This window comes from Parus major, chromosome 14 (genome assembly GCF_001522545.3).
Source record: "Parus major isolate Abel chromosome 14, Parus_major1.1, whole genome shotgun sequence".
NCBI lineage: Eukaryota > Metazoa > Chordata > Aves > Passeriformes > Paridae > Parus > Parus major.
In genome coordinates, this window is record NC_031783.1 from 7,777,310 (window position 1) to 7,790,299 (window position 12,990).

Below are 12,990 nucleotides of genomic sequence, written 5' to 3' on the forward strand. Positions count from 1 at the left end.
ATTATCTGAGGGCCAAGTGTACCACAGCAGAGGAACTTGTACATATTACATAAAATCTAAATGTTTTAGCAGTAGTTATGGCTATTGTATACAAAGTATAAATATACATTAATAGAATTTTTGAATGGGTGGAATTGGATTGCTCTGGAAATTCTCAATTAATGTTCCCACTTCCTACAAACTACTAACCCACCCCTACTGGTACCTAGTGCCATGTCTTAACTTGTCCTACCTCATCATTTAATTAGTATTTGTTTCTGTAACACTAATTTTAATAGAGTAGCTTTAAGCATATAAACTAATCTGAAATTCTTTCTAATTAAAGTAGAACATATCACTAAAAATGGTAATTTGTCCAGAATAACCTTTTTCCTAAATTAATAAATTGAAAAAATATAAAAATAATCACAGGGACCATTTTTTAAATCTTCTCTCAGCTTGCACAGACATGAATTAGTTATGCCTTGGACCTTTCAAGGGTTTGTTTTTTTTTCTAAACCTGCCTTGATTTGACCTTTAAACTAGAGATGATGAAAATTATTCCCTGAGAGTGCAGGGTGAGATGTTTCTATGGGCGGTTTTGATCCCAGCCCATTTTGCTGACCTCTGCTGTGCTAAACAACCTAACCTTGTTTTTTTGGTGCAAATCCTGATTCTATTTTATTTTAACAAACATTTTCAACCCCTAGAACTTCTCAGCAGAAAAGGTGTTCCTCCTATCCCCCACCCTTTTGTCACTCCTTCGGTTTTGACACCTTTCAGTTTATTAATTTCACCCATTGTGGATGTGGTGCTGGATTTAGTATTTTATTTAGTTTTAGTATTCTGATCATGGCTGACACAGTAAAGGGTCTATACAGCTTAATCTTTAAATGTTGAGGCACATGAGGATTGCATTTAGGCCATGAAGAAAGAGGAAGATGCCCATGCCCACAAGATTTCTGCAGTTTCTGTGCCAGCTGAGTTTGTCTGAGCTCATGTTGTATCTTTGCTGCTGGTACATTTTCTTTCAGAGGGAGGGTATACTACAGTACTTATCTTCTCTGTGCTTGTGCTGGCTCTCGGGGGAAATTTGGCCTTTTTAGTATGCAGTTCAAACACTGTCTGAAAAGGAGTCATGGTTTGGATAATAATTTTTCAAACAAATTTAATACACTGATTTCCTTGGGATGAAGATAAAGTACTGTTCCATCCAAGATGCACCTAAAGGGCAACTTGTTTGAGTTAAGTTTACTGAAACAGAAGTGACAGAATATCAATTTGTTTTCTAACTTCATGTCATAGTTGAGAATCAAATAAGCAATTACACAAGAGTAAATTGGATTTATTTCAGTATCAGATTTGCAGTTCACTTGTTGGTTTATTTGATTGAGATAAAATAGCCCTTCATTTTACAGTAAACATGCTCAAGTATTACATTTGTTTCTTGGCTCCTTCAAGAGCTTGTAGTTTCTCAGCCTAGAGCTGAAACCATTCCTGATACATATCATGTGTCTGACTGACAACACCAGAAATCTTCCCTGTAGCAAGGAGATGAACAATCCCAAATATCTCTCGCTTTGCAATGAGGTGACTTCTAAACTGGTGCCAATTTATTCATGTCAACTTCTTCCATCATTTGCATTTACCAGAACACCAAAATTACATGTGAAAATAAGACCTCTAACATATGTCTTTGCTTAGTCGAAGGCTTCAACCAAATGTAAATATAGATTCAAGTTATATAGTTTTCCCCCTAAAAGGAGAAAATTTTATCTTTTGTTTTACAAATATGACATTTTAAGATTCTTCCTAGATTTTTCTAAATGTTCAGATGCCTTTAAATGATCCGAATTGTCCTACTAAAAGGAAGCAGATTTCAGCAGGCTTCCCCTTTACCAAAGAGCTCTCAATGTAATTTGCCTTGTTACTAATTATGATTTACACAAATGTTGCAGCTCCCTCACACTACCTATGGCTCCTAGAGAGCTCCAAGGATTACTGCAAGGAACTGTACGTGCTCACTTCTAGGCCTCCTGCTCAAGGTGATGGAATTGCTTCCTTCCCCTGCACTCACCCATGTATTTTGAAAAATGTGTTAAATCAGACTCTTCCAATTCCATTTTTTCAATCTGAATTCATTCCCATGGAGGAGAGGCAAAGATCATATTAGCTTTGTTTTAGTTCATCTTTAATACAGAATTATTTTGGAACATTCTATTACAAATTACTTCTGTATTAAAAAAGCACATTTTTTATCTAGAATTGTAACGCCTCTCTAGGCCAAACAGAATTTTGATGAAATATGTGAAGGTCTTTGCCAAATCCCTGAGCCACTGAGAGTCATTCCATTCTACACAAATCAAATTCAGCATTTATAATAAGTGTTAAAGAAAATCCAAACATGACAATTGAAGTTTTATAAGCCTGAAAATTATAGCCCAGCTGTGATAAGTGATGTTCTGATGGCAATGAAACTGAAATTTGGCGGCCAAAAGCCTTATTTAGCTGTTTGCTGCAATGGCTGTGTTCCCCATGAGTTCTGAAGGAGAGGAGCAATCTCAGCCACGTAGCTGCAGTGCATGCAAGGTGCAAGAGACACCCAGGGATCTGCATGCAGAATAACTGCTGCCAGCCAAAGGGATGAGCTCAGTCAATTAAAAGCTGAATTAGCCTCTAAATGAAGGGCTCAGAGGAGCTGCCCACACGAGCCTCTGCTGGAGCTCACAGGCTCTGCCCAACCTCGTGCTGCCACTTCCCGCTGGGGTGGGAAATGCAGCACTCGCTTGTGGGTGCTGCCAGCCTTTCACCAACACTGAATTCAGGTCTCCTGTTTCTGTTCCTTGCAAACATTTCTTAAGCCATGATTGGATCTTCTTATTGCAACTGTTTCTCCAGATTCTTTCAAAAAAATAATACTATATATTAATACTGTGTTTATTTTTCTAGCATCCTTATTTGCAGATATGAAAAATCAAATTCATCTGTGTTTCCATGTGGAATTGGCAGGCTCCTGCCCCTTTGGTTCACCTGCTAGCATGTTCTGTAGTATTGCAGCACACTGGGAGGGAAGGGATCCCAAAAACTCATTTTGACCTCGGGGAAAATCAGAAGCACTTAAGCCATTCCAAAGCTTATTCATCCAAACTGTTTTTGGAGACTTCACAACCTCCCTAAATGATTTTAACAGTGCCTAGAAAGTTTTATTAATGTCTTTCTAAATATTTTCTTGTTGTAATTGAACTCAGAACAATTAATTGCTTTTCTCTTTGCAACAGTCTTACATATACTTAAAGGTCACAAGCATATCTACTAATATTGTCCCAAGACATATAATACATATTTTCATTTATCTTTTTCCTTATGATACAGCACAGTAGGCTGTGTCACAGCATTTACCATTTCCAGTGTTACCCCATGCTGGGTTAAGGACTTGATGGTTTGCTTATTGGCTTTTAGCAAGGGGTGGTAAAGAGTACAGTACTTTCTCCTCCACAAGATATTTAATTGTTCCTGTGATACTTCTGCTTGGTCAAAAGTAATATTTTGCAGATTAGTCCTGAAGATGAAGTAAGTGGCAATGTGAGACAAAGAGCAGCAGAGCCAGAAGTGTTTCTCCTTCTTCAGGGTGCTCATTTTCATTTCTCCATTGTAAGACTAAGTAAGTAGCTTTTTAGCCCTTTTGCACAACTACTTAGAACCCAGAGAGGGGGGTTACTCTTTTCACTCATTTCCACTTCCTTTCCAGTCCAGCTGTGTCAGAGGACAAGTTCACCATTCTCAAATAGTCTTTACTGCTCTGGAGGAGAGCAGTTTGTGAGAGTGCTGCCTAATAGGCTTCTGACAGAGACAGCTGGGCAAGTTTTAAGTTTATAAATGGATAGTCTGAGCTATGTCAGACAAATTTGCTTGAAGAACTGTAGGAGTGTTCCTGTAAATGTTTTCAGTACAATTATCTATACCAGGGAATGGTGGCAAGTACTAGCAAGCCTTGGAGAACATAAGAAAAATAAGTTGGACATGCAATTCAAAAATACTGAAGGCTCAGAGCTTGCCACAATACTGCTTTTAGGGGAATGTCCAAAAGTCAGGACACTAAGGACAGGCAGCAGTGTTTTGCAAAAGGAAGGGTTAGAAATGTTAGGCTAATGTGAAGTTAAGAGCTGGTGTCCCTGCAGCCAGATCCCAAGGTAGGTATGGTACAAGCCACTGACTGCTCTGGGTCACTTGCTTTGCTGTAAGTCAGGAGCCAGCACGGTGGAGTCCAAAGATGTGCTGCTGTAGGAGAAAAATCAGGCATCATTTCCATGTGCTGGGATTTATTTGCTGTTCGGGATTTACAGTCATCTCTGGCAATCGCTTCTTGCAGCCACAAAACCAAGTATATCCTATACTGAAGCACAGCAATAACAAGATTTGAATGTCATTAGGGGCTGCTCCTACACATCTTGTATTAAAGCAGCTAAGTGTTTAACCCATGAATAGAACTCCTATTATCTTTGCTTTTGAAACCTCAGTATAGATCACTTAAGCACTCTGCAAGAAATCCCGTGAGAGACCAACAACAGCAGGGAACAAAGTCAGGCAAGAAATAGCAGATTGTATCTGCTAGACCTTTTTTAAATACATTTTTCATATGAGTGCAGTCAACTTGAATATTACTCCTAATATAGATTAATTTAAGACAGATTTTTGCAGAGCATGAGGCTCTGAGAATTTGGCCAGATAGTTTTTTCACTGAAAAGCTCTGCCAATTATATATAGCACAAAGGAGAGAATAATGCATGAAATTCATAATATGACTTTTTCTTCACTACATGGGGCTTAAAAATAAATGACATAGATCTTCCTTGCATTTTTCATCCGTGCTCAGGTAAATGTAAGTCTGAGGTAAGAATCTGTTTCAGCAGAGTTCATCTAGCAGAATGAGCTACCAAATTTGTTGGTTCAGTTTCCAGGCAAAAATGTGGCTGTTTGAGAAGTTCCAGTGTTGTGTAGGATCAGCTATAGTCTCATCAACAGTTGTGTGAATCTGGAGGATCAGGGTTGAGGAGGAAATAGCAATGTGAGATCTACCTGTATATAACTAATTGAGAAGAAATCTAGAGCCTCTTTTTGGGCTAACAAGCAAATTACCATATTCACTTAAATACATATGATGAATAGCAGCTGATCTGCACAGCATCATTTTGTAAGGGCTCGACTCAGCAAAGCTCCTAAGTATGTTTTGATTGAAGCCCTTGCATATGTCCCCAAATTCAATGGGCCCATACATATAATGAAGTGCTTTTATGGGTCGAGACCTAATTGAATTTACAGGAATTTGAGATGCTTATTTACATCATGAGAGATTTAAAATACTTTATTGCAGTACTTTTCAGTGAAATAAAGATCTAATGCAGAACTTTACTTCCACTAATCAAGAAAGGTGTGTGCCACTATTACATCAAATTGCAATACTAGAAGCCATTCCAGGGCAAAAGAGAGTCACTTTGCTGAGAATGCAGATTGTGTTGAAATGGATCACTCGTGTGTTGTCAAAAACTACTATGTGATTCAGAAGTTAGATTAAAGTTCATCATAACATTTTGATTGATCTTAAATGTGACTTGTACAGCATATACAAATAACTTGTTATATGGACTTCCTGAAGAATTGATCTTATACTGATATAATTTGGAGAATACTTGAATTGTTTTAAGAGCATGATGCAATCACTTAGAGTCTACTTATTTTCCCTTTCACTGAATAATATTTAGTTTCTTTTCTTAATTTTCTCTGCCTATACAAGAAATACAACACCTTTTAGCATCAGTCCTGGGGCAAAGTATTGCAATTTAAATTCCAATCCCTAATCTGTATTCTGTGAGCTACACTTTTATCCATGGCATCTACTTGTATATTCAAAAGGCCTATACATGTATATCCTGGGTTTTGTGCATACAGACATTTAGGTATCTGAGCAATTCTGCAATGTACTACAAATGAACTACACAGGCAGGGGTCTCCTGCACATCACCTCACCACCACAACAGTGGCAAACACCTCCTGGTCTTTTGGAGCACAATGTTCTCCAGCCAAATGAGTCAGATATGGGTCATACCCACAATTTAATAATTAAATAGGTGGAAGGAACCAGTAATTTCAGCACTGTGTTGTCATGGAAAGAACTGTACTATTCAAAAGGTAGAACTGCAATCATGCAGGTATCTCCCTCTTGTAAGGCAGACCTGAATGAAGTAGAAGCAGTAGAATTTAGTATCTCCCTCAGTGAGACCACAGAGCAAACAAGCCTCTGCATCCAGCAGCCCTCACTGAAAAGTCAGCACATCCACAGTGTTTCTATGCGAGATGAGGATCAATTCTCAAAAGTGATGGAGCTGTGATGGTGGGCACTGAACCATGCTTTTTCCTTAGAAGTGGTTACACCAGTATGTGCTGTACTGTGGTGTAACTTGGCCATCTCCATGCACACCTGACTGGTGCAGCTGCAGGCCAACACACCAGCAGACAAACCACTGACTACAAGTGTGTGCAAGTGAGCACTGCGTGGGAGCCTCTGCTCAGGCACGGGCAGCCAGACAGCGCTGCAAATTGCAGGGAGCTGGTGTGTTTTGTATGAGGCTGCTGATGTGGACAGATAGGTTTGCCAGCTCTTTTTCCTTCCAGTCCTCAAGTTCATCAAAGCAGAAATTGTTACGAAACCCAAACCATACAGAGCAACCCTGGGATTAGCTCAGTTGGTGGGTGCATGATGTTAATAGTGCCAAGGTTGTGGGTTGGATCTCTGTATGGGCCATTCACATAAGAGTTGGACTTGATGATCCTTGTGGGTCCCTTCCAGCTCAAAAGATTCTGTGATTCTGTGAACAACCAAATGTAGAAGAGCATGTCAAGGTACTGTTCTGTCTGCTCCTGCAAAACTGCTGTTAGTTACCTACCTCACGAGAATTCTCCTCTGGCTCCTCAGTCTCCATATAGCTTCAAGAACCTTCCTTTTTGTCTTGCCAAGATAGGAACTTGTTCCTGAGAAGAGCATGTTTGCTAGAGTCACATGGAATCACAAATGTTTATGGAGGGTTTTCCATTGTGATGGAAGAATGGGGCATAGATAAAGTCAGTATGGGACGAATTCTCAAAGACTGTAAAGGAGGTGTCAGCTTTACCAAAATCCTCCCTAACTCCAAGGAGGTGTTTACAATGTACCACTTCTACGAATTCAAAAGCTATTGAAATGAGAGATCATGCAATGCACAACCCAGACATCTTTGCCATACTTGCATTAATGCCTTACTCTTCCAAAAACTATTTTTTTAAGGCACATCAAATGCCTTGTCTGAAAACTTCCTTTTCTTGTAGCATCCAAATTACAGCCAAACAGGCTTTTGCACCCGCTTTTGCTAATGACTTCCTACATGCAGAAAGATTAACAATAGTTATTAAGTTTGTTTGCTTAAATTTATATAATTGTCTTTGTTCTGTAACATCCCACATAGTCCATGATATGGCAGACCAGTGTCAGAGGGAAGCTGAAACACTCTTTTGCCAACCCAGCTGTTAGAAACTGCAGCAGGAAATCAGGCTACCTGTTCAGTTCCCCTCTCCCAGGGGAAAATGGCACAAGTGCACTTCCCCCACTCCCTGCCCTGGGAAGCTTTGTGCAAGGGTTTGGGGACTTTATGCAGAAGCTCAGGCCAATGTCACTGTCATGCACTGGCAAACAGTCCCAGCTCCACCTGACACGCTGTGCCCTGTGGGACTGCCCAGTGTGCACAGGGGACACCAGTGCATCAGTGGTAGCAAATGATCTGTTGAGGCTGCCAATACTGGGTTTGACATATCATCATAAGCAATGTTTCCTGACAGGAAAGCCTGTATTAAATCAATTACCACAAAATGTTTAAGAAGAACAGTTACACTATTTCATTGGATATGTTTTCAGAGCAAGCTTTCATATGGATGAATTTCCACATCACCTGAATGTATCATATCAGGAGCTTAAGAATAAAATTTTGTCTTTAAAACAATGTATTTTTCAGTGTTAGGAAAAATAAAAGACTACTAAAATCTTCTTTAAAACTGTGTTTCCTTTCTAGTTATTGTTCCTGCAGCAAGTGATAGTGATACCTCATTAGAAGTTTAGACCAATAGAGCATGTTTCAGGTGACTATTAGGCTAAATCTCTACATATACTTTGCACTGGTATGTCATCATAGTAAATTCAGTCTAAAACCTGTTAGGTGTTCTGAAAAACTGGATAATCATGTAAACACAACCTACAAAGTCACTTTTAGTGAAAAAGTCTCTTTTTTCCATCTCTTCTCTTTTGATTATCCTTTTTTGTGTACCACTTGTCTTTTTCCATCAAGTGGATAGACAGAAAAAAAACCCAAAACCTAGAATGAAAGCCCAAGCCAAAGAAACCCTTGCATCTAAACCAAGTTCTATTTGCAACAGGCAGTGGTTAGTTCTAATTCAGATAATCCAAAGTAGGTCACCTTCATGAGTCTTCTAGACTTTCCAACTTAGCAACTCAGATGGATAATAAAACAATTTTTAGCTAATGAGAGAACATCAGAAAAAAACCCCAAACCTGCAGGAAGCTGTGAACTGCAGTATCTCCTTACTGAAGACAGAGTGCCACATGGCAAGAACAGATGGATAATCCTTCCGTGATTATCCTCGACCACTGGCTGAAAGAAAAAGCTGTCACAACACGGAGGGCTGTATATAAAGTACATATACAGCCATCTCCCCTCATTGATAGTAAAAGGTTTTATATGCTAAGAGATTATAAAGAAAAAGGGCTGCTTTAATGTGATGTTGAAGAGAATAATTCTTCCATTTTCCTTCACTTCCTGAAGTGGAGCATATGCCAAGGTCCTGAACTAAATTTATCTCTCAGAAGGAAGGTGTAATATACATTCCACATCCATACTACATATTTCATATAAAGTGAACAAAGAACCTGCTTTTATTGTTTTTGAGTCCTGACACAGTATGTTCAGTTGATAATTTATAGACAGTGTTACCAGAATGAGATGTTGTCAAAAATTTGGCTTTTGCATATTCATTGACACCAGAGTTTGAATTTGTGATGTGACAAAATGAAATCAGAATGGATTGAGAAAGGTTTGCTGGAATCTCAAGTTTTACAAAACCACCAGAATGGAAGGCATTTCTTGCATGCAGTGGTCACATCTCCATTGACTTTAGTTCTGCCCAAGCACATAAGAGAGAACCTGAATTTTATAACCCACTTGGAGAGTTGCCTGATCTAAAATGAGTAACTGGCAAAGAAGCTTGGTTTTGTTTATGAAAAGAAAAATATGGAAGAGTGTATATCCATGTTACAGTATTCCTGAGTGGTGAGGAGCACACATGTAAACCATAAAATGACTGAATTGCAGAACATGAAGTTTATGGTGGTTCTGTGGTTCCAAAAAAATAAAAATACACTTCCTCGACCTTTTAAGTCTAGCAATGCACCAGTTTTTAAAAACAAAAAGCAATATTTTGGAAACTTGTTGCAGAGCAGACAGTGACCTGTAGTCTGAAATGGTGAAATTCTCAAGGAGTAATTCCCTACCTTATTTTGCTCTTTCAGATTTGATGCCCAGACCAGTAAGACTTCCACACTCCCAGGGAAAAGGTCTATGCCATCCATATGAACTAAAGGAATTAGTAGTCATGTGTTCTGGTAGTGATGGAAGGAAAAGAATGGTTATGTCAGGGAAGAAGCCCAGACTTCAGAAGACATTGCTACTGTTGTTGCAGATTACTCATTGAACACTGCTCGTGGCCTATTTCCAATCTTTTCTATTCCTAAGACCATTCCTCAGTGGCTGAATTTTTTTTTTTATATCATAGGAACATACACAAATTTGCTATTTGTTCTGTATTCTTCACAGATTTTAAGACTGAATATATAGAGATACTCATTCTTAGACAAATCAGTTCGTTCACCTTTTTCGCCTTCATCTCATAACACATATCCAAAATCTAAATTCTGATGTGATAAGGACATGACTGTTTTTAAGAAAAATGCAAATCTTCACTCTGAAATAACTTAGTCTTCCACTGATTACAGAATGTGCTTCTAAACCGCCTATGAGTCAGGCTGTGAGTTGGAGTTCAGATAAGCCTGCAGTGTTTGTTCACCAGATGGACCATAAGCTCTGCAAAGTAGAGCAAAGGATATTGCTTATTAACACTGCTCTCAACTTCACTTATTTCTTTGTACAAAGTCTGGTTACTTGATGCAATTTTAGACTGTATTTACACTGTTAGGAGGAGGAAACAATTTTTTTCTAACAGGATAGGTAAATCAAGCAAAGTAGATCAGACTAAAATGGAACTGAGTATGGTTCTTTTTTCAAATAATTTTAAGTAGGCAAGACTGATACCCTCCATCTCTCAAACACACCCACACTGAACTTACATACCTGTGCAGTGGCAAAAAAAATTATTTAAATCAATTGTGTCTTGGGATTTTAGAGCAAATTAGCCAATCCAACAAGTCACAGCTGTTGCCCTTGCTTAAAACACTGTCTCTTTGACAGTTACATACAACCAATATAATACTTATATAAATAAATCTGTTTTTTCTCTTACATACTTTGTGTTAGATACTAATTCTCACCTAACATAGGGAACATGGGGAATTTTCAGAGCGGTAAATCTCTGAAGTGTCTTCTGTGTAAACTGATTAAATATTCTCTGATGCAACACAGCTCAATCAAACTGCCCTTATTCATAAATGTTGTAATAAGAAAATTAATTTAACAGTTTTATGTGATTTCTGATTTTATTTTGTTCTTTGGATTGGTACATGTAATTTCTTCAGTTTCTGTGATTTTTATTTTTTTTCATCTTCATATTCTCAAGATGCTCAGCTTGCCCTTTTCACTTTTTAGTTTGAATCAGCAGAAGAAAAAAATGTTATTAGTTAAAATCTCTTCCTTCTATTTGTCTGTTTTCTTTAGCACAGAAGAAGGGTGTTTTGAACAGTTAGTGGTCATTAGTTATACCACAGTTTTAAAAATTAATGGCATACCTAGTGTATTACTACCTACTACATACATACCATACATACATACTTTAAATGATAATATTCATTTTAAAATGAATGCAATACCCATTCCAGATTTTACATGTGTCTAAATAGGGGGAAAGGAGGATGTTGAAGGAGGAAAAGTCTGCTCCTCTCTCTGCTTTTTCTGTCTGTGCAGAAGTGTCTCATGCTGGGGCTCCCACCCATACACAGGACTGACTGCACTGAAGATTCAGATCTTTATGGCCTATAAATTATTGTGGTTTGGATACAAATCTTCTCTCCAGAAGGGCTTTCAGTAGGACACGTGTGAGACTGAGCATGCACTGCTGTTCCTCACTGCCCTATCAGTCACAGTAATTATCTACAGAGATTAGGAACACCCAGAGACATTCTCCAGCATAAAAATTACCCCATAAAATCTGGAGGAAATTTTCCAATAGGTCATAAAAATTTTAAGAACCATGGATCACAAGTTCATCACAATTACTGCTGTGCTCCTTTTACAGAAAGCAGTGTTGCCCTGTGCCGAATTATTGCCTGCCTTGGATGTTGCTGTTAGGGCTTTTAGCCATTTTAGGGTATCCTTGGGAATGGGTCTCCCATTTCCAATGAGGTATGCAGGAATCAGGCTCTGAGGCTCTTGAGAGCACTTGGTCATTTGGCCAGTTCAGAGTCTGTTTCGTTTCTGGCACCATGAGCATCCTGCCATCTACAAGCCCAAGGGAAGGCTGCTAGGAGCAACCACTTACTAGGACCACAACTTCCTTTTGAAGAGAAAAGCATTCAATCCCAAATGGAAGATGCTTTTATCTTGTATTTGTCAGCAAATGTGCTCAACTGTGTTTATAATGCCCAATGATTTGATAGTTTGGAATAAAAACTATCCATCATCTTCCTGAGAATCTGTCAGAATATTCAGGAACACTTTGAGTCATTTTCATTTCTTTGTTCTAACACTTCACTGTACTGGGGGACCAGCAAACCTGATTGATGCATGTGCAACTGGTGTGGAAGCCCTACACTGTGAAAATTTGTTATCACAGGGCTCTCTGCCATCACCCCAGCTGGCAAAAATGGGACATGGTTCCACTAGATGAATGGAAGGTCAGCCAGATGATGCTCTGTCACACAGAGAGGAGCTGTTCTGGGCTGACTTTCCTGGAAGTTACTAATGATGTATTCTGACCTCTCTGTTTTAGAGACACCTTGCAGTCAGCGATACTCAGTGTGGCACTCTTTGAAACTGACACACACCTCATCTGCTTGTGAAATGCTGCAAGGAAGGATACTGCCTGTAAAATTTTATTTGTAGCCTCACTGGATCATTAGGAAAATTCCCTTAATAAAGGATGCTTCTGAATCTTATTACTTGTTTCATTTTCTTCAGATCAGAAACGAAAGTACTTCCAATGGAAACAAAATCCCGGTGGTCTGTGCAAATCCTACCTGACTGTCATTTTAAAAAGCAGCTGTTCTTACCAGGATGTAGTACTTTTTACCTTTGGATTTGGTTTGTAAAGTGGAATTAAGCTTAGAAAAAGAGGCGCTGTGCAATCAGATTAAAAAACCCTCCCTACTTCTGTCCTATCATCAGATAATGAGATCTTTCAGATTAGAAAGCCAATATCACTACGGGAGAAAAAGGCGGCTGAACTCGTTCGTTATGTTCACTTTTTGAGACACTGGGCATTTAGTTAGAGTCACCTTTTGTGCCCGGTCCCTGCAAACCTCACCGGGCTGTGGAGGTGTTGCACCTTGCTCTCGCTCTCAATCCGCTGCCAGGGACCCTTTTGCTTCAGGAGAAAAAAACCAAAACCACCAAAACCCATCATCTCAGCCTTGGGGAATTTGGGCCCTTTTTGGGGTGCCCGGTGCCGGGGGCTGCCGCCCGCAGGTGCCGCGGCCCGGCCCGGCCCGGCGTGAGGCCGCGCTCCCTCAGAAGATGGCAGTCTCCG

The 12,990-nt window shown here is 39.3% G+C and overlaps 1 long non-coding RNA gene across 1 annotated transcript; it reads right to left on the minus strand.

The window, feature by feature from the left end:
- Window positions 1-1,303: 1,303 nt before the first annotated feature.
- Window positions 1,304-12,907, minus strand: LOC107211383. Its single transcript, XR_004499474.1, has 2 exons — window positions 12,740-12,907; window positions 1,304-9,676 (listed from the first exon to the last, which is right to left on the minus strand). It is a non-coding gene; the product is annotated as an uncharacterized LOC107211383 (long non-coding RNA).
- Window positions 12,908-12,990: the final 83 nt, after the last annotated feature.